The sequence below is a fragment of the Pongo pygmaeus genome, chromosome 17 (assembly GCF_028885625.2).
Source record: "Pongo pygmaeus isolate AG05252 chromosome 17, NHGRI_mPonPyg2-v2.0_pri, whole genome shotgun sequence".
NCBI classification, from domain to species: Eukaryota; Metazoa; Chordata; class Mammalia; order Primates; family Hominidae; genus Pongo; species Pongo pygmaeus.
The window spans coordinates 72,651,452-72,679,232 of record NC_072390.2 but is presented as its reverse complement, the minus strand read 5'-3'; the positions used below and the strand labels follow the sequence as shown (position 1 = coordinate 72,679,232).

General features: G+C 43.0%; 1 protein-coding gene, 1 non-coding gene and 1 pseudogene across 6 annotated transcripts in view; 2 read left to right on the top strand and 1 right to left on the bottom strand.

The window, feature by feature from the left end:
- ATP8B1 (ATPase phospholipid transporting 8B1) overlaps positions 1 to 27,781 on the top strand; it is a 155,465-nt gene that overhangs the window by 34,290 nt on the left and 93,394 nt on the right. Inside the window, exon 2 of one of the 5 annotated variants that reach the window (XM_063653742.1) lies at positions 7,842 to 7,958. The exons of the other annotated variants lie outside the window; for them this stretch is intronic. The gene's annotated coding sequence lies outside the window, so the exon portion shown is untranslated. The remainder of the gene's footprint in view (positions 1 to 7,841; positions 7,959 to 27,781) is intronic. 5 annotated transcript variants of the gene reach the window in all.
- On the top strand, positions 5,485 to 6,019 carry LOC129018995 (small ribosomal subunit protein uS17m-like; annotated as a pseudogene).
- On the bottom strand, positions 14,526 to 14,632 carry LOC129019248 (U6 spliceosomal RNA). Its single transcript, XR_008495579.1, has one exon. It is a non-coding gene; the product is annotated as a U6 spliceosomal RNA (small nuclear RNA).

Genomic DNA, 27,781 nt, shown 5'->3' with positions numbered 1-27,781 from the left:
CATTATAAAATCAGAATTACAAATAAAAGTTCTTCGATCAGATCTACTATTTGCTGTACATTTGAGATGCCCCAGGCTCAGTGCTCCTGAATGAGCTTACTTTCCCCAAATCCATTTCAATTATCTACTCTGGAGTCATCTTTGGCTGTTTCTTGCCATTTGAGATAGTCCGATGGCATTTATGATATTTTAAAAATCAATTTAGAGGGAAGTGTGTGTGTTTTCATGAATTAAGGCTCAAACCAGTTGCCTGCTGGCTTAATGAAGTACTAGCAGTTTCTTGCTTTACCCCAGCACCTCCAAGGAGCCTTGCACTGAGTTTCTTGCTGGTGGGTCTTGATTTTTAACTAAATGAGGAATTGATGAATGAATGCTCTTCCATTCATAGTGGGTTTGGAGTGGAAAGGCGCATGGGCGTACCTAGAAAGGCTCTAGAGGAACTAGCTTTATTTGAACCCAAGGAAGGCATTTAATAGAGCAGGGAGAAGGGAGCCAATCAGATCTGGCAGGGCAGGCCCAGGAGGAGATACGGTTCTGAGGTTGGAAGAGTCGTGGGTCAGGCAGAATGCGTGGATCTAGGGAATGGCGGCCAAGCCTTCCTGGCCATCAGAGGTTTTGAGCAATGCATACACTTGGCTCTGCTTTCTTTCTGAGCTGGTCCTCCCCTTAATATGCCTGGGTCAGAGTACGGTTGAGCAAGGAAGCTGTCTTGTCTAAGTACACTTCCCAAAGCCACCTGTCCCTCACTATCAAGATCAGGATACTCAGCCACCCACCTTACTCACTGGGAAGCTGCTCACCTGATCCTTCATGGGAAGTGGAAGTTGGGTTCTGTTGATCCAGGCTGGTCGAGTCCTTGCAGAGCAGCTGGGAAAACAAGAACATCTCTGAATTTGTAGAAATTATCATCTACCTCTGGCTTCTTGGACTTTTTAACTGGTTGCAGTGTTTGCTGCTATGGTCAGCCCAAGGGTTAAGCCTTTCTCTTGGGTGTGTGTTTCATTTTACAGCATAACTCATTTCCTCCTTGCATCAATTTCCACTTCTATCCTTGGCATAGGGATTTGTTACCAACTTGGCATGCAGTCATCTCTTGTGTTTTATTTTTAGAACTTGGAGTAAGGATTAGCTATGTAATATTTTGAATCCTTCATACTGGCTTTGGTAAAATACGCAATAGAGAAAGCTTTAAAAGCTTAGCTTTTTTTTTTTTTTTTGGTACGTAAACAGTAAAAATGGCCTTTTAGAATTCTAATCTGGACTATGTTTTCCTCCCTCAATTCCCTTGACTGGTTATTTTTAGAATTTACGGATGGCTTTGGAGAATAGGTATGATTCTAGGATTCTTCTTAGTCGCTTAAGAAAATTCTTTTTTTTTCTTTCTTTTTTTTTTTTTTTTTTTGAGATAGGGTCTCACTCTGTTGCCCGGACTGGAATACAGTGGCATGATCTTTGCTCACTGCAACCTCCGCCTCCTGGGTTCAAGCAATTTTCCTGCCTCAGCCTCCCCAGTAGCTGGGACTACAGGTGCCCACCACCACACCTGGCTAATTTTTGTATCTTTTAGTAGAGATGGGGTTTCACTATGTTGGCAAGGCTGGTCTCGAACTCCTGACTGCAGGTGATCTGCCTGCCTCAGCCTCCCAAAATGCTGGGATTACAGGCGTGAGCCACTGCTCCCAGCCAGAATTCCTTATATCTCATTATAAAAGTGATATCTAGGATATTTGTAGACTGTATATAATGTATAATTGTAAATTGTCTTGCTTTGTACCCTATAGATTTTTTAAAAATCAATTTAGAGCTCTGTGTGTATATATTTGTACGTGTGTGTGTTTTCATGAGTGAAGACCCAAACCAGTTGCTTGCTGGTTTCAGGCGGTAAAACCAAAATGCCTGGCAAGTCTTAGATCTAATCCTGCTTCTACTTCATTTCCTGGACCAGTGCTGGCTTAGGGAACTTTCTGAGATGAAAGTGTTCTGCTTTTTTTTTTTGAGATGGAGTTTCGCTCTTGTTGCCCAAGCTGGAGTGCAATAGCACGATCTTGGCTCACTGCAACCTCTGCCTCCTGGGTTCAAGCGATTCTCCTGCCTCAGCCTCCTGAGTAGCTGAGATTATAGGCACGCACCACCACGCCTGGTTAATTTTTTGTTACTTTAGTAGAAACGAGGTTTCACCATGTTAGCCAGGCTGGTCTCGAACTCCTGACCTTAGGTGATCCACCCGCCTCGCCCTGCCAAAGTGCTGGCATTACAGGCATGAGCCACTGAGCCCGGCCTAAAAGTGTTCTGTTTTTAGTCACAGGTGGCTGTTGAACACTTGAAATGAGGCTGGTGCAACTGCCAATCTGCCTTCTAATTTTAGCTAATTTAATAGCCGCACATGGCTCGTGGCCACTGTACTGGATGGCACAATGGCCTTGGGTTGTTCTTACCTGAGCAGCAGAAGGCTTTCTGAGGAAATGGAGCTTGGGTTGTGTGAGATGGTGCGAGAATTAGAGGGGCATGTACCACTGCCCCCTTCCCTACCTGCTTAGTCTGCAACTCTACTGGACTATGCCTTCTCCCGGAGGTGATGAGCTCACCTTAGTTCTTAGAGCTTCAATTCTTGGATGCTGCAAGCCTGCCTGAGGTTGGCTTCCTTTTATCCTGTGGATAAACTGTAGGCTTCTAATGTCCTTTTTGATAGACCTCACCTCTCTCTTCCTTACTCATTACTTTCCCCATCACTCTCTGACTGCCCATGACATGGAAAGATTTGCAATTTCAAGAACAGGCTGTTCTTACCTCTAGACCTGTGCAAATCGGACACTCTCCACATGAAATACTCTGTCCCTTTCATGCACCTGTCTGACTCCTACATGTCCTGTAGGTCTCAGGTTAGACCTCAATTTCTGCAACACCTCCTCTAGGAAAGGCTTTCTTGACCTCTCCTAGGACAGATGGATGCCTTACCTAGTATGTGTACTGGGTGGATTCCCATCACAGCACACTTGATTGAAACTGCTTCTTTACCTACAAGTCCCTCCTCCTGCCCTAGAGCTTCTTAAAGGGTGGTCCCTGTACCGGCAGCACTGGCATCACCCGGGAGCTTGATGGAAATGAAGAGTCTTGGACCCCAGCCCAGTCCCCCTGAGTCAGAAATCCTGAGTGTAGGGGCTAGCAATTTGTGCTCAACAAGCCCACCAGAGGATTTTCATATGTGCTAAAGTTTCAGAGCCATTGGGCTGAACTCTTAGCCCCATTAAGGTAGGATCTGTGATTTTTGGTTTGCCACTGTCCCTAGCTTTTAGCACACTGCCTGGCTAGATACTTAAGAAACATAGTCAGAGAAGAAATTCCAGTTATTCTTTTGGCAACTTATCTGATCAGGAAATTTTTTAGCCGAAATCAGTTTAAATCTCTTCTCCTTTCTCCAAAGGAGATAAAGAACAACTGAGTACTTTAAAAAAAATTATTGTTATCCGGGCTCGGTGGCTCCTGCCTGTGGATCACCTGAGGTCAGGAGTTCAAGACCAGCCTGGCCAATATGGTGAAACCGTGTCTTTACTAAAAATACAAAAAATTAGCCAGGCGTGGTGGCAGGCACCTGCAATCCCAGCTACTGGGGAGGCTGAGGCAGGAGAATCACTTGAACCCGGGAGGCAGAGGTTGCAGTGAGCCAAGATGGCACCATTGCACTCCAGCCTGGGCAACAAGAGCAAAACTCTGTCTCAAAAAAAAAAAAAGGAAAAGAAAAAAAAATATTGTGATAAAATATACACAACATACGATCTACCATCTTAACAATTTTTTTTTTTCTTTTTGAGACAGAGTCTTGCTTTGTCGCCCCGGCTGGAGTGCAATGGCATGATCTCAGCTCACTGCAACCTCTGCCTCCAGGTTCCAAGCAGTTCTCCTGACTCAGCCTCCTGAGTAGCTGAGGTTACAGGCACCTGCCACCATGCCCGGCTAATTTTTGTATTTTTAGTAGAGACAGGGTTTCACCATGTTGGCCAGGCTTGTCTCTAACTCCTGCTCTCAGATGATCCAGTCAGCTTCCCAAAGTGCTGGGATTACAGGTGTGAGCCACTGCGCTCGGCCTTAACCTCTTTTTTTTCTTTTGAGACGGAGTCTCGCTCTGTCACCCAGGCTAGAGTGCAGTGGCACGATCTTGGCTTACTGCAACCTCCACCTCCTGGGTTCAAGCGATTTTCCTGCCTTAACCTCCTAAGTAGCTGGGACTACAGGTGCCCGCCACTATGCCTGGCTAATTTTTTGTATTTTTAGTAGAGACGCGGTTTCACCGTACTGACCAGGCTGGTCTCGAACTCCTGACCTTGTGATCCACTTGCCTTGGCCTCCCAAAGTGCTGGGATTAAAGGCATGAGCCACTGCACCCGACCCAACCATTTTTAATTATACACTTCAGTGTCTTTAAGGGCATTCACATGGTTGTGCAGCCATCACCGCCACCCACCTCCAGAACTTCATCTTCTCCAACTGAAGCTCTGCACTCATTAAACAACTCCCCTTCCTCCCAACTTTTGGCAACCATCATCCTACTTTCTGTCTCTGAATTTGCCTACTCTGCATTCCTAATGTAAGTGGAATCATACAGCATGTGTCCTTCTGTGACTGGTTTATTTTACTTAGCATGTCTTTATGCATGTGCCAGGATTTCCTTTTTAAGGCCAAATGATAGTTCCTTGTCTCTATACCACATTTTGCGTATCCAGTTATCAGATAGCATTTGGATTGTTTCTACCTCTTTGCTTTTGTGAATACCACTGTTGTGAACATGGGTCTACTGTATAAATATCTGCTCGGATTCCTGCCTTCAATTCTTTTGGGTATACACCCAGAAGTGAGATTGCTAGATCGTATGGTAATTCTATGTTTATTTTTTGAGGAACCATTATGCTGTTTTCCATAGTGGCTGCACTGTTTTATATTCCCACTGGCAGTGCAAAAGTGTTTCAACTCCTCCGCAGCCTCACCAACACTTATTTTCTGTTTTTTTGACAACTGAAAGTGAAAAGTTAATTCAAGAATAGTGTCAGGCTGGGCACGGTGGCTCACACCTGTAATCCTAGCATTTTGGGAGGCTGAGGCAGGTGGATCACTTGAGGCCAGGAGTTTGAGACCAGCCTGCCTAACATGGTAAAACCCCATCTCTACTAAAAATATAAAAATTAGCCGGGTGTGGTGGCAGGAGCTTGTAATCACAGCTACTGAGGAGGCTGAGGCAGAAGAATCACTTGAACCCAGGAGGCAGAGGTTGCAGTGCTGGGCAACAGAGCAAGACTAAGAAAGAAAGAAAGAAAGAAAGACAAGAAAGAAAGAAAGAAAGAAAGAAAGAAAGAAAGAAAGAAAGAAAGAAAGAAAGAAAGAAAGAAAGAAAGAAAGAAAGAAAGAAAGAAAGAAAGAAAGAAAGGAAGGAAGGAAGGAAGGAAGGAAGGAAGGAAGGAAGGAAGGAAGGAAGGAGAAAGAGAGAAAGAAAGAAAGAGGGAGAGAAAGAAAGAAGAAAAAATAAAGAAAGAAAGAAGGAAGGAAGGAAGGAAGGAAAGAAGGAAGGCTCCCTGGGGCAGGTGGCTGCACAGTTGTGGCAGAGGTGACCAAAGCCACATGTCCGTTGTTCGTTCATCCGTCCATGCCAGACGGATCGTGGGGAAAGTGATTGGGACAAAAATACAAAAGACTGCTAAAGCGAGAGTGACCGGGCTTGTTCTGGATCTCTATTTATTAAAGTATTATAATAAGTGGAAAGCCTCCTTTGTTCACGATGGCCTTCGGCAGCGCACAGCTGGGGATATCGTACTTCTCAGAGCTTTACCTGTCCCATGAACGAAGCATGTGAAACATGAACAGGCCAAGATCATTTTCAAAGTTGGAAAAGTCATAGATCCAGTGACAGGAAAGCCCCGTGCAGGAACTACCTACCTGGAGAGTCTACTGAGTTCAGAAACCACCCAGCTAAGCAAAAATCTGGAAGAACTCAATGTCTCTTCAGCACAGTGAAGGAGGAGTGGAAGAAGGAGCTAAAGGGAAAGATTGACATGTTTATATTATGGAAAAATAAATTTTTCAAAGCTTCATCACAAATAGAAAAAAGAACCGTGAAGAATTGTGTCAGAGGCAGAGAAAGTTTTCCAAACTTTCTTAAATTTACTTACCTGGTCAATTAAAACCCATACATTGAGTACTTATATTGTGTGATAAGTTGCTATGTTAAAAGAAATGACATCAATAGAATTTATTCCAGTAGGTTCTGTTTAGTTCTAACAAACTTGAAAATGTTTGTTAGAATTTGAAAAATAAATGCATATGAAAACTTAAATGTTGAAATGTTACCTCTCGTTTCTGATACGATTTGTGGAAACAGAGCTCTATCTTTAGAGTACAATTTTTTTTTTTTCTTTTGAGATGGAGTTTCCCTCTTCTTGCCCAGGCTGGAGTGCTGTGGCACGATCTCGGCTCACCACAATCTCCGCCTCCCAGGTTCAAGTGATTCTCCTGCCTTAGCCTCCCTAGTAGCTGGGATTATAGGCATGTGCCACCACACCCGGCTAATTTTGTATTTTTAGTAGAAACAGGGTCTCTCCATGTTGGTCAGGCTGGTCTCGAACTCCTGACCTCAGGTGATCTGCCCGCCTCGGCCTCCCAAAGTGCTGGGATTACAGGCGTGAGCCACCGCACCCAGCCTAGAGTACAATTTTTTAACAACCATTTCATTCTGACAATCAATCCTAAGAAATAACTTGATAATAATGCAAAAAACGTGTGTTCAAGGAGTTCATTTTCCCTCACTTAGATTCTCATTCTTTGAACTCCTGACTTTCTTAGAACTCCAAGTGCCAGTTATCTTTGGATCAAGAGAAGTAATCTCTATCAACATCTGGTTGCTATGTCTCAGATTTTTAAAAGATTGTTCAAGGCTGTAAAGACACAGAACCTGTGAATTACTACGTTTGGGAAGCACATTCCTTCATCAGGAGATAATGGATTTGGTAGTTTAAGTAACAGAGAATATAGCCTGTAGGAAAGATATTCAAAGTGCAAAAAGGAACAATGAAAAAGCAAAAAAGTAAGTAGGCTCATGTTCATGGTGCTGAGCACATGCACCACTGTTCACTGTAAATATCTTTGATTTGTCATCACTTGAGGATCACGGGATCTGCCTTTACTGTGTGTTCCACTCTTGAGAGTAAGACTTAATGCAAGAGGGCATTCTTTCAACTAGGTGCCATGTGTGTCACTATACATTTGCCAAACCCCACACAACAAAGAGTGAACCCTAGTGAACTGTGGACTTCATGTAAACTAGGGACTTTAGTTACAATATGTCATTATTGGGGCCGGGCATATTGGGCTCACACCTGTAATCTCAGCACTTCAGGGGGCCAACGCGGGCAAATCACTTGAGGTCAGGAGTTCAAGACCAGCCTGGCCAACATGGTGAAACCCTGTCTCTACTAAAAATACAAAAATTAGCCGGGCGTGGTGGTGGGCACCTATAGTCCCAGTTACTCAGGAGGCTGAGGCAGGAGAATCACCTGAACCTGGGAAATGGAGGTTGCAGGGAGCCGAGATCACATTACTGCACTACAGCCTGTGTAACAGAGTGAGACCCTGTCTCAAAAGAAAAAAATAAAATAAAATATATGTGTGTGTGTGTATGTGTGTGTATCTCATTATTGGCTCATCAGTTGTAACAAATGTGCCACTCTAATGCAAGATGTGAATAGGGTACACTAAGGCATGGGGCTGAAAGGATATGTGGGGATTGCCACTCCATTTTTCCATAAACCTAAAACTATTCAGTAATAATCCTTTTTTTTTTTTTTTTTTTTTTTAAACAGAGTCTCGCTCTGTCACTAGGCTGGAGTGCAGTGGCGCGATCTCGGCTCACTACAACCTCTACCTCCCAGGTTCAAGTGATTTTCCTGCCTCAGCCTCCTGACCAGCTTGGACTACAAGTGTGTACCACCATGCCCAGCTAATTTTTGTATTTTTAGAGATGGGGTTTCACCATGTTGGCCAGGAAGGTCTCAATCTCTTGACCTTGTGATCCCCCCGCCTCAGCCTCCCAAAGTGCTGGGATTACAGATGTGAGCCACTGTGCCTGGCCTAGTCCATTAAAAAAAAATAGGAAAAGAAAAAAACCTATAGAATTAGGAAATTTAGTGCCAGAAAGGACCTCAGCCATCTTCTGGAGAAATGCAGGGACAGACTTTACCTGTTCCCCATTCCAGGTTCAGTAGATTGGGTTCAGGTTCAACAAACTATTGATGTTAAAAGCACACTGTGGGATTCTGATGTGTGGCCACATCTTAGAATCATTGATCTGGTCAAGAACCCTCACTGACAGATGATAACCTGAGCCCAGGTGAGGATGTGACCTGCTAAGGCCGTACTGCTTGTGGTGCCATGCTAGAGTAGACAATAGGTCTCTCCCACTCTCTGTCTTATTTCAAGAGTCTTCAGAGAGGTCATTGCATTTGAATCTAAAACTTCCTTGAAGATAAATATCACAGTTGCCCTGATAGCAACAACAACACAGCGTGGGTGCAATGGCTCACGCCTATAATCCCAGCACTTTGGGAGGCCAAGGTGGAAGGATTGCTTGAGGTTATGAGTTCAGGGCTTCATTTTATTTTATTTTATTTGAGACAGAGTCTCGCTCTGTTGCCCAGGCTGGAGGGCGGTGGTGCGATCTCGGCTCACTGCAACCTCCGCCTCCTGGGTTCAAGCGATTCTCCTGCCTCAGCCTCTGGAGTAGCTGGGACTACAGGCGTGCGCCATCATGCCTGGCTAATTTTTGTATTTTTAGTAGAGATGGGGTTTCACCACGCTAGTCAGTCTGGTCTCCAGCTCCTGTCCTCATGATCCGCCCACCTCAGCCTCCCAAGGTGCTGGGATTATAGGCGTGAGCCACCGTGCCCAGCCAATTCCATCTTAAATAAAAAAATAAAAAGTATCTTCCTTATTACCTTGGTGAACAAAGACGAGGATATAGTGTAGCCACATTTCCTTGTCAGAAGCTTCATGAAGATGAGAAGAGGTTGCAGGAGATTCGGGTTAAGTGCCAGAATGTGCATTACTCTTGGGCTGGATCTTGTGGAAGCCACTAGCTGCTCTTTCCCTTAAAAGAAATGTTCAGTTTGGGGAAGGTGGAAGAGCAAAGACGAAGGTGGAGATGGGCTGGCCACAGAGGGGGTTCCTCAGGCATCTCTGGGGCTGCAGGCTCTGTTCCCAGCTGGAGGGGTCTTAGGGACAGGCCCTTTCCCTCTACTGGATCTAGGACAGGTAGAAGCAGAAGCTACTCAAGTATCTCATCCACCCAGGCATTATCACAGAGTGATTGTGTTTATGAAATGTTCATCCCGAGACTTTGTTAATCATGATATTACTGTACTGAATTCATCTTTGGCTTCCTTCCACTTACATTTCTACCGGGAATTAAAATCACTATGTGGGAGGAAAATTTTTAGTCATTTTTTCCCCCTGATCTGTGTGTATTGGAGAGATTGTGAGAGATTGGCCAACTTGGAATATCCAGGTACTGCAGCACCTACCTCCTTCTTGCTGGTGTGTAGAGGGTTTGGAGTGATAGCTTCTTTCTAGTGCCTTTGAATTTGGGTGCTAGTGACAAAGTGAGTGGACCTCCTAGCAGCTCTCCTACACGATGGGAATGGTAGGAGGGTGGTAGCAATTGCCAGTCAGAGACAATTAAGCTGCAGTTGGTTTGCACAGGGCAGGACTAGGAGTTTCCCAGCAGCGATGATGGCCTGTTCTGAGTCATCCAAATACCTTTTTTTTTTTTCCGAGATGGAGTCTTGCTCTGTCTCCCAGGCTGGAGTGCAGTGGGGCAATCTTTGCTCACCACAAGCTCCGCCTCCCGGTTTCAGGCCATTCTCCTGCCTCAGCCTCCCGAGTAGAGTAGCTGGGACTACAGGTGTCCGCCACCACGCCCGGCTAATGTTTTTTTTTATTTTTAGTAGAGATAGGGTTTCATTGTGTTAGCCAGGATGGTCTCCATCTCCTGACCTCGTGATCCTCCCACCTCAGCCTCCCGAAGTGCTGGGATTACAGGCGTGAGCCACCGCGCCCGGCCCTTCCTGGTTTCTTTGATGACCACTTGCAATGAGTTACTGGATTATCTGTTAGGGATTAAAGGTTCACAAGGTGATTTTTAAAAAATTCTCAGTGATTATTTACTTAGTTGCTGCTATTGGAGCTACCACCTTAGATTGAAATTTTGCCTAGGGAAGGTCCCTGGAGTCGTAAATATCTTGCCTAGAGGTTGATAAATTCACTGCAGTAATATGCTATCCTTAGGTTAAAGTTGAGTCTTTAAAGGAAAGCTAGACTTGAAGGACCTAGGGTGGTAGATGAGGACTTCTGTCTTCGAAAACAGAGAAAGAAAAGGAAGCAAGTCATGGTGGGATCTATGGATTTCTTTTTTTTTTTTTTTTTTGAGATGGAATCTGGTTCTGTCACCCAGGCTGGAGTGCAGTGGCACAATCTCAGCTCACTGCAACCTCCACCTCCCGGGTTTAAGTGATTCTCCTGCCTCAGCCTCCCAAGTAGCTGGGACTACAGGGGCATGCCACCACGCCCGGATAATTTTTGTATTTTTAGTAGAGATGGAGTTTCACCATGTTGGCCAGGATAGTCTCGATCTCTTGACCTTGTGATCCTCCCTCCTCAGCCTTCCAAAGTGCTGGGATTACAGGCATGAGGCACCATGCCCGGCCTATGGATTTCTTTTAAAAGCTTTCCAGGAAAATGATTTATACATAGACATAAGACATAAATATTTCTCTACTTGCAAACAGTTGCCTGAGAAGTGACTTCTAGTGATTATAGGAGATATTGCTAAGTGAAAAAAGCAAAGTGCAAAAGAACATATATTTTCTACGTTTGTAAAAGAAAAATGGAAACATAAGGAAAAATACAACTATCTTTTTTTTTTTTTTTGAGACAGAGTTTTCCTCTTGTTGCCCAGGCTGGAGTGCAATAGCACGATCTTGGCTCACCACAACCTCTGCCTCCTGAGTTCAAGTGATTCTCCTGCCTCAGCCTCCCAAGTAGCTGGGATTACAGGCATGCACCACCATGCCCGGCTAATTTTGTATTTTTTTTTTTTTAGTAGAGATGGGGTTTCTCCATGTTGGTCAGGCTGATCTCGAACTCCTGACCTCAGGTGATCCACCTGCCTCAGCCTCCCAAAGTGCTAGGATTACAGGTGTGAGCCACCGCGCCTGGCCTATCTTCTTATCTTTATGAAACACACAGGACGGATAAACAGAAAACAGTAAAGTCGATTACCAACAAAGGGTGGGTGGGAACAAGGAGAAGGGGTTATGTGAGGAGGGTTACTTGTCTAAGACACCCTTTTGCATAGTTTTGGCTTTGGGGAGCCTGTTAATGTCCTACATATTCAAAAATAAATTTAAATCAAGGATAGGGGCCAGACTTGTTGGCTCATGCCTATAATCTCAGCACTTTGGGAGACTGAGGTGGGAGGATCGTTTGAGCTGAGGACCAAATGATCCTCCCACCTAAGACCAGCCTGAGCTACATGGTGAGAACCCCACCCCTATTTTTTTAAGTTATATTTAAATATAAGTATATATATAAAATAGGGATAGGGGAAACCCTAAAACTGAGAGCAACATGAAATGAAGAAACCTGGTTGTATTTCAAATGAATTCCATAACCACAGTGAAGAGGGGAAAAAAAGAAATAATCCAGGGAGCTATGAACATAGTATTCTATGAGATGTGCTCCATCTTGTCTAAAGTTGGGTGGTGAGGGAAACTTGCAAAGAAATTTTAAACTCTTACGGTATACTTTATGTAGTGATACTGGCAAAGCAACTCTGAAACAGTTTTAGATGTGTTTTAGCATTGAGCAAATGAGTTATTGTTTTGGAGAGCCAGGGTTCTCACTGAGAAAGAAGGAACATGTAGATAGGAAATGGGAGATGGGGGTAAAGAACACTGTGGGAATCAATTGGAATCGGAGGAATAGGTATGAACTGATTTCTGAAATACATGCATGTATAAGTATTCCCATGTAGCATGTGTGTGTGCATAAGTGTCTGTGTGTGTGTGTATACATTTTTTTACTTAGCTCTGTCCATCAAAGGACCAAGAAGCAAAGCCATCCCACTAGTAACAAGCACATCAAGTGCCAAGATCTTGGTCTCTATTATCATTTCCCATTCAAAGGAGCCAGGGGTACTGGGAGAAATGGCTGATTACAGGCTGGGACAGGAGAGGTACAACTTGAGCCTGGAACATCTTGTTATTGTCACAAGGTATGGACATGCTGAAAGAATGATGGGAGCCTGTCACAAGGACACATGTGCTAGCTTGAAAGTGCTTTTATTGGCCAAACCAGGGACCATGTGGACACTAAAATAATTATGGACAGTAAGGAATTACATGCCATTGGAAAAAAAATAGGAATTTACACATCCATATTGATTACTAACTAATAAGTGGAAAGTAGGGAGGCTATGCTTATAGCGGCATGACTAATATGCACGGAGGGAATGGGTGCTGTGAAATCATCCTTTCATGGCCATTGTAGTAGAGAGTGGATCGGGGAGAACCATCCATGAATGTCACGTTTAGGAGGAAATTGTGATAAGGAACGGGACATTTTGCGTTCCTTAAAAGGAACTTAAAAAGACACTTTGCGATGTCTTAAAAGTGCCTCCCCACAAATTACAAGTTCAAAAAATACATACGGTGGAGAAATCAAATAACACTCTGACCACATGACCAAAGTATAAAATCAAAATGCAATCACTAGCAAGGGGCAGAGACCTCATGTGCCTCCAGATGTCACATCTGAAAGGACGCAGCATCACCTATGTGATGTTCCAGCAAGAACAGAGACCTTGAATTCAATCACGAGGAAATGACAGAGAAAGCCCAAAGGTGGGGGGTTCTGTTTAAAAAGAGAGAGAGAGAGAGAGAAGGAATACCATATTCTTTTAATGTCAGTGTTGTAAATGACAAATACAAGTTGTGGAGGCCGGGCACAGTGGCTCACGCCTGTAATCTCAGCACTTTGGGAGGCCAAGGTGGGCAGATCACCTGAGGTCAGGAGTTCAAGACCAGCCTGGACAACATGGTGAGACCCTGTCTCTACTAAAAATATAAAAATTAGCTGGGCATGGTCGCGGGCGCCTGTAATCCCAGCTGCTTGGGAGGCTGAGGCACAAGAATCGCTTGAACCCGGGAGGCAGAAGTTGCAGTGAGCCAAGGCCATGCCACTGCACTCCAGCCTGGGTGATACAGCTAAACTCAGTCTCAAATATATATATATATATATATATATATATGTCTCAAATATATATATATATCTATTGTGTAAATACTTTGTATATATGTGTGTGTGTGTATATATATTATGTGTGTATATATATGTGAAGTATTGTGTAAATACTTCATATATGTGTGTGTGTGTGTATATATATATATATATATACACACACACACATATATATATATGTTGTGGAAATGTTTCAGATTAAAGGACATGGCTACCTAAAGTAACACCTGATTCTAGACTGGATCCTGTGCTGGAGGAAAAATAATACTATAACTGACATCATTGGGTCAATGACAAAATCAGACTATTAGATAACTGTGAATGTTATTGTTAATGTTAAATTGTCTAAAGTTGATAATTCTACTGTGGTTATGTAAGAGAATGTGAGAGACTACCCCTGAAGTATTTAGGATAAAGGGGGATAATGAACTATAGGTAACTTAAGCTCAAATGGTTCAGCAGTGAGCCTGGTGTCTGGGCGCACGCAAGCCCTCTTTATCTGTCTGTCCCTGGCAGTGCTGCGCTGTTAATTATGTTATGGCTAGGGATTGGATTGAATTGGAATCACACTGCTGTGACTCTGTAGAGAACAGGAGAGAATATGTGATTCTCTGTTTTCAAGGCCTGGAAACAATTAGAATATTGATCACCTCTAACCGCTTTTTAAACAGTTAAAAGTTAAAAGCTCCCTTTGGGAGTTTGCCTATGTAAACTTAGGTGAGGCCAGGCAGCTGACCAGAGCCTGGGATTCACGGATAATGACTACATCAGTCAGTAAACACACAAATAATCAAGAATTAACTTGATTAAGCAGTCAGTGTGAAACTGTCAAAACCGCAGGACGTTTTATCAAGGCTTTTAATTTTTTTTTTAATTTTTACAAATGGAATGCTTCGGCCGGACGCGGTGGCTCACGCCTGTAATCCCAGCACTTTGGGAGGCCGAGGCGGGCGGATCACGAGGTCAGGAAATCGAGACCATCCTGGCTAACACAGTGAAACCCCATCTCTACTAAAAATACAAAAAATTGCTGGGCGAGGTGGCGGGCGCCTGTAGTCCCAGCTACTCGGGAGGCTGAGGCAGGAGAATAGCGTGAACCCCGGGGGGCGGAGCCTGCCGTGAGCCGAGATCGCGCCACTGCACTCCAGCCTGGACGACAGCGAGACTCTGTCTCAAAAAAAAATAAAATAAAATAAAAAATGGAATGCTTCTTGAATTTGTGTGTCATCCTTGCACAAAGGCCATGCTAATCTTCTTTACATCATTCCAATTTTAGTATATGTGCTGCCGAAGCAAGCACGTATCAAGGATTTTTTTTTATCTTGGTAGAGAAAAATTTAAGAGATTCAGTGTCTGTTATAATCTTTCCCTTCCCAAATGTTGATGTTGTTATATAATGCATGAATTTTACCATTTATGTAGGATGCTACCATTAGAACCATTTAATAAGGCAATTATGATTAGAGTGTAACATGAATATATGAATACTTTCAGCCCTGGGTTCTCCAATGCACAATTACACATTGTTGGTAAACAACCTGAGACTATTTTAGGCTGGCTGGTGTAATGTGTCTCTTATTGGCAAGATATACACTGGATATTGTGGCAGAGGTGTCAGATGTAAAGACAATTTCTATTTCTCAAAAAAAACAAACACCATAAACAAAAACACTGTATCATTCTGAAAAATTCCACATTTACTCACTATGCAAAGACACCAACTCTAAGATGCTTTGTTCATATTATATTCTAAATTCCAGAGTGTGGGATTTGTGACATCTTTCAGGAGATCTGAAAAAGGCAGTAATGGATACACCCCGGGCTGCTTTGCTCTGAGCAGCTGGTAGAGTAAAATATTTAATGTCTCTCTCACTACTAGGGTGACATTTTCCTGTGGCCTGAGCACAGTAGGTTACGAGTTAGGTATTTCCCTTGCTATTAATGATTCAACACACGAAAGTAAATTTGAGCCCCAGCATGGGCTGTAGTAACTTCTCAGCTGTCCCTGAAGTGTCAATTTGGTGATGTGTTTCTTCTCCTAGTATTTAATTATCTCACATAAGAATAACAACAGCTAATATTTACTGAGCCTTCCTTTGTGTCAAGCCCTATTCCAGAGCTTTCCATATATCGAATCATTTTATCCTCACGGCAGTTGTAAAAGGCAGCTGCTATTGTTTTTACTCATTTTACAGATGATAAACTGAGGAACAGCAATATTACTTCATAATTTTTTTTTTTTTTTTTTTTTTTAGACGGAGTCTCGCTCTGTCACCCAGGCTGGAGTGCAGTGGTGTGATCTTGGCATACTGCAACCTCCGCCTCCCAGGTTCAAGCAATTCTCCTGCCTCAGCCTCCTGAGTAGCTGGGATTACAGGCATGTGCCACCATGCCTGGCTAAGTTTTGTATTTTTAGTAGAGACGGGGTTTTACCATGTTGGCCAGACTGGTCTCGAACTCTTGACTTCAAGTGATCCACCTGCCTCAGGCTCCCAAAGTGCTAGGATTACAGGCGTGAGCCACTGTGCCAGGCTGAAACTGATTCTTGAAAGAAAAAAATTGTAATGCACAAAAAGAACAAGTAAATGCTAAATAGTCCTGTTTAACCAAAGAACAAATATGCCTCCTCAAGTCCAATGCAAATGGAGTGGCCCTGACTCATAAAACATTATGGTTTTCGATAACATTTTCACTTTATTAAGTATTCAGATGTATCTTTTTTCTTTTCTTTTCTTTCCTTTTTTGAGACAGAGTCTTGTTCTGTCTGTAGCCCAGGGTGGTATGTAGTGGCATGATCTGAGCTCACTGCAACCTCCGCCTCCCAGGTTCAAGCAATTCTCCTGCCTCAGCCTCCTGAGTAGCTGGGACTACAGGAGTGTGCCACCACGCCCAGCTAATTTTTGTATTTTTAGTAGAGATGGGGTTTCACCATGTTGACCAGGCTGGTCATGAACTCCTGACCTTAGGTGATCCGCCCGCCTCAGCCTCCCAAAGCTCTGGGATTACAGGCATGAGCCACTGTGCCCGGCCTGTATTTCATTTTTTAAAATAATCTCAACTGTCTATGAAAAGATTATTTAATATCTGAGTTTTCAAGATGGAGCCAATGGCTGTACAAAGCGTGTGTTCCCTTCAGAGCCTGTGTTAGTCATTAGTACACATGTGCTTTACACAATGGTGACCTAATGTTAATACATTGGTTTATTTGAAGGAGAGTTTTTGTTGTTGTTGTTGTTGTTGCATTGTTTTAATTTAGAAAGATTTCAAACATATGTAGAAATAGTAAAATGAACCCCCTTGTTCATGGGCAAGGCCAATGTTGTTTTTATCTATAGATCTGTCCACTTCCTCTCTCTCCATATTATTTCCAAGCAAGCTCAGCCAATGCATCTTTTCATTCAACCTGGTTTTGAAATTTGGTTTGTTTCACTTGTTCATACCATGATCAAGGTGGTTTGCTGAGTGTACTTTGAGGAAAGCAAAAATCTGTATCCAAGTAGTTATATTACTGGCTCTCTCTTCTCTTGTTGACACAAGAGAGAGCTTTTTTTTCTTTAATCGGGGTTTTTTAAGCACTCTACTTTCTTATCTTGAAGTTATTGTCATCTAGAAAATATAGAATGTCTTAAATAATTACAGTTCTGTGAAACCTTACCCTGGGGGCAGGAGACAGTGTGATTGAGGGGAAAGGATGCAGGATTTGGATTCAAATGCTAAGATCTGGTTCTGGTTCCTCTACATCTTGTCATTTCTGAGAACCTGGATACAGCCTTGAACTCTGAGCTTGATTCTACTCTTGGTAGTTCTTTATGAAAGGTCTACTGTGTGTTACATGCTGTTCTGGGCAATGGAGCTATTGCAGAAAATAAAATGAAAATAATCTACTTTTCAATGATTTTTATAGATAAGTGTGTTAATGGTATCTGAAAAGCTTTTGCAAGCTGTGAAGTGCAATTATAAAGGTTTTTATTGTTTTCCTACTCTGTTTTTCACTTGAAAACTTCAGTTCCCTGATGTTTCAGGTTTATGATAGTTAATAATAAACTAAGCTTTATTGAAGGGGGAAATATTATGAATTATATCTGTGTGTCTTACTGAATTTCTGATGAAATGCATCACTGGAATGCCTCACTCAGTGGATATCTGGGGCCACACACTGTGCACGCTACTAAGGGCTTTACATGGGATCAAGATTAAGCTTCACAAGGACCCTGTAAGGTAACCATTATCTTCATGTTATAAATGGAGAAGTAGGAGCTTAGTAAGAATATTTTTCCCAAGCTTCTGCAGGTGGTAGGCCTTAGAGCTGGGATTTCGTCCCCTATCTGTCTAACCTCAGACAGGAGCCCTTAACCGTTTCTTGATTCTGCCCCACTTGAGAAATAAGAGGAATAGGCCATGGTCTTGCACCTTTAGATTATCATCATCAATACTATTATTATTATTATTTGAGACAGGGTCTCACTCTATTGCCCAGGCTGGAGTGCCGTGGTACAATCACGGCTCACTGCTACTTCTGCTTCCTGGGCTCAAATGATCCTCCCACCTCAGCCTCTTAAGTAGCTGGGACCACAGGCACGCACCATAATTCCCAGCTAATTTTTGTGTTTTTTTGTAGAGATAGGGTTTCGCCCTGTTGCCCAGGCTGGTCTTGAACTCCTGAGCTCAAGCAATCTGCCCACCTCGGCCCTCCAAAGTGCTGGGATTATAGGCATGAGTCACCATGCCTTGCCTGCACCTTTGAATTTTTACTCTGTTAGAAAGAAAAACAACCACAATACAAGCCATAATGCAAAGAATGGTTCAGGCAATAAGTTGTTAAAGTACAAATGATAAAGCCATTATTACATTGGGATTTGAGGACCTGGAAAAGGAATGAAGTTGCCTAGCTGCCCTTGTGAGTGTACTTGTGAAGGAGCAGAAGGTGGCTGGAGCTAGGGTGGGGCCTGCAATGGGCACGGTCAGAGCAGATAGAGAGCCTCTCCAAGTTCTAACGCATATGTGAAAATCTAGTAATTTCTATAATGAAGCACAACAGAAATGTCTATCAATAGATTTTAAAGATAATCTGGAAGCCTCCTAGATCCCTATTTGACCTATGGAAGCCGTTTCTTGAGAGTCATTGATTCTGATTTCAGAGTATAGTGAGTGTAATTTTATTTTGTGTTTGGTCCAGACAGCAAAATAAATTCCCTTTTTTTTTTCGAGACAGCATCTTGGCTTACTGCAACCTCTGCCTCTCAGGATCAAGTGATACTCCTCCCTCAGCTGCCCAAGTAACTGGGACTACAGCTACACCACCATGCCCTGCTAAATTTTGTATATATATATAATTTTTGTACAGCTGTGGTTTCACCATACTGCCCAGCCTGGTCTCCTGAGCTCATGTGATCCTCCTGCCTCAGCCTCCCAAAGTACTGGGTTACAGGTCTGAGCCACAGGCCTAGCCTGAAATTCCTTATTGATAGCCTAAGTTACTAATGTTTAAGCCATAACAAGCATTGATAATATTTATTTTCTTATTCTATTTTATTTTTTGAGATAGTCTTGCTCTGTTACCCAGGCTGGGGTCCAGTGGCACAGTCTCTCCTCACTGCAACCTCTGCCTCCTGGGCTCAAGCAATTCTTGTGCCTCGGACTCCCAAGTGGCTGGGATTATAGCAGGTGTGCGCGACCACACCTGGCTAATTTTTTGTATTTTTAGTAGAGACAGAGTTTCACCATGTTGGCCAGGCTGGTCTCGAAGTCCTGGTCTCAAGTGATCCACCCGCCTTGGCCTCCCAAAGTGTTCAGATTACAGGTATGAGCCACCGTGCCCAGCCAAACATTGATAATATTTAAATACTCATGTGACACATGCAAACATGCACAAAGTTAGCTGTCATGGTTAGTGCAACATTGTCTTCTGTGCCTGAGGTTTAAGCTTTGGAAAACTAAGACACAAATTCACTCTAGACACGTCTCTTAAGATGAAAGAAGAAAAGAGTAGGTTGGACTCTGAGGGTGGGTAGGGCAATAGCCAGAATGAGCCTAGGAACTGATATATAAGGCAGGCCTAGCTGAGGAACACTTGGAGGTGACCTGTTTTGTGGCCTAAACACCAGCTTTTGATCTTGAGTGTAGCTCAGTTTTTTATTGATGAATATTGCAAAAGAGCCTATGTCACAACTCTGAAATATTTGAAAGGATGGCATCATGTAAATCCAGAGCACAGTCTATTCAGAGCACTTTTAAAACACACTTTGAAAATATTTTAATTAGCTCCAGATATCTAATAGTAAAGTTCAAATCCATGTGACATTTAAAGGCTTTTCAGTAATTTTCTTTGAGTTGTGCAGTGTGCAGGTACTCCTGATTTATTTCTGATTGCTGATTTAGGGACTATTTAAACCCCTAGTTTATTCTTTTTCTTTTTTTGAGATGGAATCTCACTCTGTTGCCCAGGCTAAAGTGCAGTGGCACAGTCTCGGCTCACTGCAACCTCCACCTCCCAGGTTCAAGCGATTTTTGTACTTCAGCCTTGTGACTAGCTGGGATTACAGGCTCACGCCACCATGCCTGGATAATTTTCATATTCTTGATAGAGACAGGGATTCATCATGTTGGCCAGGCTGGTCTCAAACCCCTGACCTCAAGTGATCCACCAAACTTGGCCTCCCAAAGTGCTGGGATTACAGGCGTGAGCCACTGCACCCGGTGCTAAACCCGTAGTTTATCCTTAATGCTCTTCTCTCTATTCTTACACTAATTCCATTTTTTTCCTTTCTTTTTAAAAAGAGCTCTCGGAAGTTAGGATCAAAGTGTTAAAATAGCAAGTTGAGGCCAGTTAGATTTGCTATTGTTGGGAATTTATCCCTGGCATGATTTATTGATGGACAGCCGAAGGTTTGCTCACAAGAGTGGAGATGGGGTGGGAAGGAGATGGGTTGCTGGGAGGGAGAGAATCCTCTAGACAATTCAGCCAGAGCCTGCTCCCTCCCCAGACCTACAGGGGACAATGACAGTGAGCTCTGTTTCCTAAATAATGGCTCAATCTTCCTGACTCAACTCAGAGTTCTATAGGGTGTCTTCACCTAAATCAGGTTAATTTGGGGATAAGTTTTCAGGTTGGTAATATGTTGACTATATAAGAGCTTATAATAACATTAATTGAGTAAAAGTTACAAATAGTATTATGATAATAACAGAGTTAAAGAGGATTGTTTTCGTTGGAGTACAATTGCATTCAAGAAAGTCATTTTCTCTTTATAGGAGATGCAGGTTGATTGAAGTCTAGGTCTATGGAGAAGGGGGAATGTGGAAAAGCAAAAAATATGCAAACATTTTGGTTGGCTTTACATTTTATTTTATGTCAGAATCATAAGTATATATATTCTCTGTACTACTTGCCTTTGTCGGGTAGGGGCTGGAGATGGGGTGAGCATTGCTCAATCAAACCCAAGCCCTCATCACCACGTGCTACTGCACCCATGAAAGTACACAGAGATTTTAAAAGGGAAGCAAACATTGATTGGGAGGAGAAAATATCACAGCAGAAAAAAGTTCTAGAATACATTAGCATTTTTCCTGGGGCCATGCTTTTTTTAAGAGGTGGAGCACAAAGCATCTTTAATGGGCACTTCTTTAAAACTCCAAAACATTTCGAAGATGTTTTAATACATGTTGGATACTTCTACAGGTGTACCTTTTCTCTTAAATGCAAATCAGAATAGATGTTTGCACAAGGCCTGCATGAGTCATCCCTAGTTCAGCAGCCTGGCCTTATTTGCATTAAACACCAGTTGCAGTTCCTTCTGATTATTCTCTGCAAATAACTCTTAAACCTGGGTAAGCTGCAAAATTAAATTAAATTAAACTTTAAAATAGCATGCTTAACCTTTGGGTAATTAGAAGAGAGAAAAGAAAACATGGTCATTTAGGTCTTATTTATATAACTTGTTACAAAAGGTAACCACAGTTTTTCCTTTTGTGCACATAGTCGTTGGCAAAGGTGGATTCAGAATTTAAAGACATTAAGTAACAGATTTGCAGTACCTGACTGTGAAGTCCTCTGTTTGTTGGAATTAAAGAATTTGAAACGCCCTCTCCAATGTTAAAGCTACACATTAAAACCATATATTAGTTAGCTGGGGCTGCTGTAACAAGGTACCATACACAGAGCAGCTTAAAGAACAGAAGTTTATTGTCTCACAAATCTGGAAGCCAGAAGTTCAAGATCAAGGTTTCGCAGGGCCGTCTTCCCTGTGAGGGTGCTGGGGAAGGATCTGTTTCAGGATTCTCTCCTAGTTTCTGGAAGTTCCTTGGCTTGTGGCACCATGTCTCCAAGGGATTTTATTCTGGTTACACCTTATATGTCCTTGGGCAAAGAACTTAACCTCTCAGTTACTGTTTCTTTATCTGTGGAATGGGGATAATAATTTGATCCTCAACAAACAAAGTAAGCTAATGCGAATACATAGTGCAGAGCCTGATGCATAGAACACATAGCTCTCTGTAAATGCACGCCACCATCATCCTAGGAAAACATGGGGAGTTTCAGAAGCCTTACATCAGAAGTCTTACCATGGGTCCTTAAACTGATCAGATTTGTAGAAGCTTGGACACACTCCTTATATTTGACCTGTTCGAACTCTGAAAGCCAGAACAGATAGAATTGCTGACTGTTGGTGGGAAGCTCTGTAGATATTTCAAGCCAAATGCAAGTATTTCCAAGGGACCTATAAAATATTAACCATATGTTTGCAGTAGAATCTTGGTCCAAAACTTAGGATATGAACTCTGCTGCCTTGGAAGAGTTTGTAATCTAAGTTGAGTACTCTAAGCTGGCTTGAAATACAGCATAAGAGAAGTGATTAAATATCTTAGACCCAGAATTTTTGAAGGTGTTAACCTTCAGATGGAATGAGAGGTAAGGCTCTGTAGACCAGTCTTAGATGTTCAGGAAACCATGATAGTATCTAGACAAGATACCAAGTAAGTGCCCTAATCATACTTAATGTGCCAATCACCTTAGTGTCTGCTTAAGCTTTGGAACGTGTTTACATATAAATATTTGGAAATTTGAGACAGGTTTACATATGAAAAGGTGCCATGTGGGAATTTTAAGAGCATCTGTTTGTATTTTCAGCTGAAGCTACAGCTTTGGATACAGATCACTAAGGAGAGCCACTGACTTTTCTTTCTTTTTTTTTTTCTGAGACAGAGTTTTGCTCTTGTCACCCAGACTGGAGTGCAGTGGTGTGGTCTCAGCTCACTGCAACCTCTGCCTCCCAGGTTCAAGTGATTCTCCTGCCTCAGCCTCCCAAGTAGCTGGGATTGCAGGTGCCTGCCACCATGCCTGGCTAATTTTTGTATTTTTAGTAGCGATGGGGTTTCACCATGTTGGCCAGGCTGGTCTTGAACTCCTGACCTCAGGTGATCCACCCACCTTGGCCTCCCAAAGTGCTGGGATTACAGGTATGAGCCACCACGCCTGGCCTGGACCACTGACATTTCAAGCTATCTTTGTCACTGGCCCCTCTCCAGGGCACTCAAGGTCCATTGTCCTTAGTGCTAAGTAATGGTTGGGAATCTTTGCTGAGGATCAGCAAGGGCTCTTGGAGGAAATGGTGGACCCAGACTACATTTCATGCAGCTCACCATCCTTAGGCAGGAGATGGAATCTTCTGTTTACTAACGCACCAGAAAGGTATAATACAAGGGACAAAATGTGGCAAGTTTCAACTCTTCTGCCTTGACATGCAAACCATCCCTTCTGATCTCACTTCCATGCACCATGCACAGTGGGTTCCATGAACCCACTTCCATGCTACCATTTTTGTTTTTGTAATCGTTTGCAAAGAGACAGAATGATATTAAGAAAGTATCGGTGGCTGGGCACAGTGGTGGCTCACACCTGCAATCCCAGGACTTTGGGAGGTCAAGGCAGGTGCAACACTTGAGGTCAGGAGTTTGAGACCAGGCTGGCCAATATGGTAAAACCCTGTCTCTACTAAAAATACAAAAATTAGCTGGGCTTGGTGACGTAGACCTGTAATTCCAGCTACTCAGGAGGCTGAGGCAGGAGAGAATTGCCTGAACCAGGGAGGCGGAGGTTGTAGTGAGCGAGATCGCACCACTGCACTCCAGCCTGAGAGACAGAGTGAGACTCTGTCTCAAAAAAAAAAAAAAAAAAAAAAAAAAGTAAGCATCAGTGGGCATAATCCTAATGGCCTGATCCAACTTTTCTCCCCCTTTGAGCAGCACTGGGACAAATCATAAGAGATTTGGGGACAAACAGACCTGGTTGAAACCTCAATATGTGACCCTGGAGAAGTATGTCACCTAACCTCTCCAAGCCCACAAAATGAGGATAAGCCCTTCCTTTTGTGTGTGCTGTAAAAATTGCACGAAATGTACCCAGTATACGAGCAATTGCTCAGCAATGTTTGGATATAGGGTGTGGATAGCTGTTATTAATTGCAGATTATTTTGGAAGGAAAAACACACAGAGAATTATGTATCTTTCAGTGCAAATGTTAGTTCTAAAAACAAACGTATTATTTACAAAGCTGCAGTTATAGAACACAATTCTGATTTCTGCCTCACCCCCACGGTTAATACTGTAAAACATTTCCTAGGTTTCATCTGATAGTGTTATTAAAAATAGCTGTTATTTTTAATAGCTATACTAAAACATAAAAATGTTTAGGTCAGGCGTGGTGGCTCATGCATATAATCCCAACACCTTGGGAGGTTGAGGTGGGAGGATTGCTTGAGGCCAGGAGTTTGGGATCAGCCTGGGCAATATAGTGAAACCTCGTCTTTACAAAAATTTTCTCAAAATATTAGCCAGTTGTGGTGTCATGTGCCTGTGGTCCCAGCTACGTGGGAGGCTGAGGTGGGAGGATCACTAGAGCCCAGGAGGTTAAGACTGCAGTGAGCCATGATCGTGCCACTTAACTCCAGCCTGGGTGACAGGGCAAGGCCCTGCATCAGAAAAAAAAAAAAAATTGTAAAACCATAAGATCTTGTTGGACACTCATGTGGTTTCCATTCCTGCTTTTTTATAACTAATGACGCCAATCAAAAATTTTGTGGCCGGGTGCAGTGGCTCACTCCTGTAATCCCAGCACTTTGGGAGGCTGAGGCAGGCAGATCACCTGAGGTCAGGAGTTCAAGACCAGCCTTGCCAACATGGTGAAACCCTGTCTTTACTATAAATACAAAAATTACTCAAGCATGGTGGTGCATGCCTATAATCCCAGCTACTTGGGAGGCTGAGGCAGGAGAATTGCTTGAGCCCGGGAGGCAGAGGTTGCAGTGAGCCGAGATCTCCCCACTGCACTACAGCCTGGGTGACAGAGCAAGACTGTCTCAAAAAAAAAAAAAATTGTTTCAATAAGAGTCCTTTCATTGAAGTATTCCTGTTGGAAAAGGCTCTATAAATGAGGTGATTGATTCAAATACATCTTTAGTGTTTTGGGTACATAAAGCGTTGCCATCAGTAATATATATACTAATTTCAAGACCAGCAGCAAGGTGGATGAGAATTCATTCATCTCCACTGCTGACATTGAAAACATTGAATAGTGTCAACTGAATAGGCATAAAATGGTGTCTATGTTTTCATCAACTTGCCATTCTTTGATTGCTAGTAAGAGTAATCTTTTATTGTATCATTTTATGTGTTTATTATTTCTATTTACTTATCTGCCTCTTCTACTGCCTTTTCATTCAAACAAGCCATTCCTAGTGAGTCTGAATGGGGAATATAAGTTGTCTCTCTGTAGATCAAAAGTTTCAAAGTTTATATTTTGTTCCAGAAAGCTGTGATGTTTCGTAAGTCTTTCGGGAGTTCAATCTTTGTATTAATAGCTTGGTGACTCTTCTAACATTAAAATTAATTCAGCTTGACAGTTTTATTTTACCCTGAAGGGTTAGCTTCCAGGTAGCTGTCAATTATAAAGCTCCTATGACTTTGTATTATTTAAACGTGAATATAACTTTAAAGTCTAATTATAGAGTCAATAGTAATGGGGTAAAAATGAGGCCATTGTCCCTAACAAGTAAGGATGACGCTTGAACATAAAAGTAACAAGGCTTTTCTCCTGGTGACTTTCATTATTTACTATAAAAGTACATTGTGGATTGAGGCCGAGTCTCCAAAATAAACATCTGGGGAATGACAGCATTCTTATCCTGTGGGAACCAGCCCCAGTCTTTTATTTACTTCTTTTTTCCGTCATTTTCTAGACAAAAGAATGGCAGCCCCACCCTGCCTTCATTTTAAGCACATTTTTCTGGCTGCCACCACCCTAGTTCACGCCTGTATTTCTTTTTTTTTTTCTTTCTTTTTTGAGACAGAGTCTCACTGTCGCCCAGGCTGGAGTGCAGTGGTGCCATCTTGGCTCACTGCAACCTCTACCTCCCACCTCCCGGATTCAAGCGATTCTCCTGCCTCAGCCTCCCAAGTAGCTGGGATTACAGGCACACACCACCATGCCCGGCTAATTTTTGTATTTTTAGTAGAGATGGGGTTTCACTATGTTGGCCAGACTGGTCTCAAACTCCTGAACTCAGGCAGTCAGCCCACCTTGGCCTCTCAAAGTGTTAGGATTACAGGCGTGAGCCACCGCGTTCGGCCCAGGCCTGTATTTCTTCTTGCTGTGGCTAGATTCACGCACTGAGTGTTGTTGCTGAGTGTGATGGTGGAGGTAATAAGGTGGAACCACTTGGTGTTCCAGGTGAAGAAACTGTGGCAAGGAGATGCTGTTTCCAGGGTGACTTTTGAACAGTCTCCCTCCCAGGCTCTCACCTTCCCAGCCACTCACACTCTTCCCCCTGTCAGATGATTGCTGTGCAGATCAGATTTCTTTCCTTTGCAGACACCTTCCGTGGGCCCTCTCACTCCCTGGAATAAAGCCTTGTCAAGGCTGCATGGACTGCCTTACTTTTGGAGGTGACTCCAAGACTACCTTTCCCCAGCTCTGCTCTTTCCCCCAGGTCTCCCAGCTGCGCCGGTGCTGGGCCTTTCCATTGCATTTTCCTGCCTCTGAGGTGTTTTTGGTTCCTTAATATCTCTCTCCCACCCACCTCAAGTTCTTGCTCACCTCTGTGACTCCCAGGTTGCCCAGCTCAAAAGCGCCTAGGAAATAATGATTGATCTCACTTCACTCTTCAGTGGCATACACTGGGAAGCATTTTACATTTTAGAATTCACTGGTGTAGGATAGATCTGCCTGCAGACCTCAAAGTTTGATTTATTTTGCTTGTCAAATTCTTCCTTTGCTTAGGGTTTTCTTGTGACTAATGATGTTGTTAGTAGGTGTGGGGAAGGGAGGGAAGCAGGTGATGTTGGGAGTGGGAAGCAGGCTCTGATGCTTCCTGGGCAGAGCTTGAATTCCAATCTGAATCCACGATGCGTTCACTGTACCACAGAGAGCACAGAGCCGGGATATGTGTGGAGAGGGCCTGAATAGCCAGGAGCTAAATCACCTTGGGCAAGCTTTGAAACCACCTCAGTTTTTTCATTAGTAAGAAGGTAATGACATTGCCTGGCGACACGCCTCAGCATAATTCCATGACAATTGCATGAGACAATGTGTATGAAAAATCCTTTGTCCTGGAAGGGGCTGCCTTATACGGATAAGAAGAAATATAATATTACTAGGAAATGCTGTGAGCCCATGGCAATGTTGGACTAAGAAATCCTTTGAACCTTAGCCAGGGGAATGAAAAAGCTGCTCATCTCTGAAACGTCAAGGTTTTGAGATTTCCCCTGTACCTTTTCTAATGACCGCCATTGAAGTTGTACAGAATGAAACAAGAGCCAGTCTTTTTTTTTTAAAAAAAAAAATAGGGATGGGGTCTTGCTCTTTCACGTAGCCTGAAGTTCAGTGGCAAGATCCTAACTTACTGCAGCCTTGAGCTCCTGGGCTCAAGTGATCCTTCTGCCTCAGCCTCCCAAGTAGCTGGGACTACAGGTGCCCAGCTAATTCTTTAAATTATTATTTGTAGAGATGGAGTCTTGCCATATTGCCCAGACTCATCTTGAACTCCTGGCCTCAAATGATCCTCCTGCCTCAGCTTCCCAAAGTGCTGGGATTACAGGTGTGAGCCACCGCACCCAGGCAGCCAATCTTCCTTTGTGAGAAAGGGCTCTGGGGCGGACTTTCTGAGGAATAGGGGGTGAAGCTGTGGACTCAGAGAAGCCTTTTCTATCATATGTAAAGATCCTGGCTGAATTGTCCCCACCACAGTGATACTGTTGATACCTTAGTTTTATGTTATTTATCCCAGGCTTCTAGATTTTTTAGGTCCTGCTTTGGGAGGAAATAAAAAATGTAATCCTGTTCCTGCTGGGAACTGTAATTATGCTGTTTCTATAACAGTATAAAGTTTAAATTTAATGTAGATCTTAGATACATTTTATTGCTATTGCTTCATGAGATTCTTTATCTAATTACAA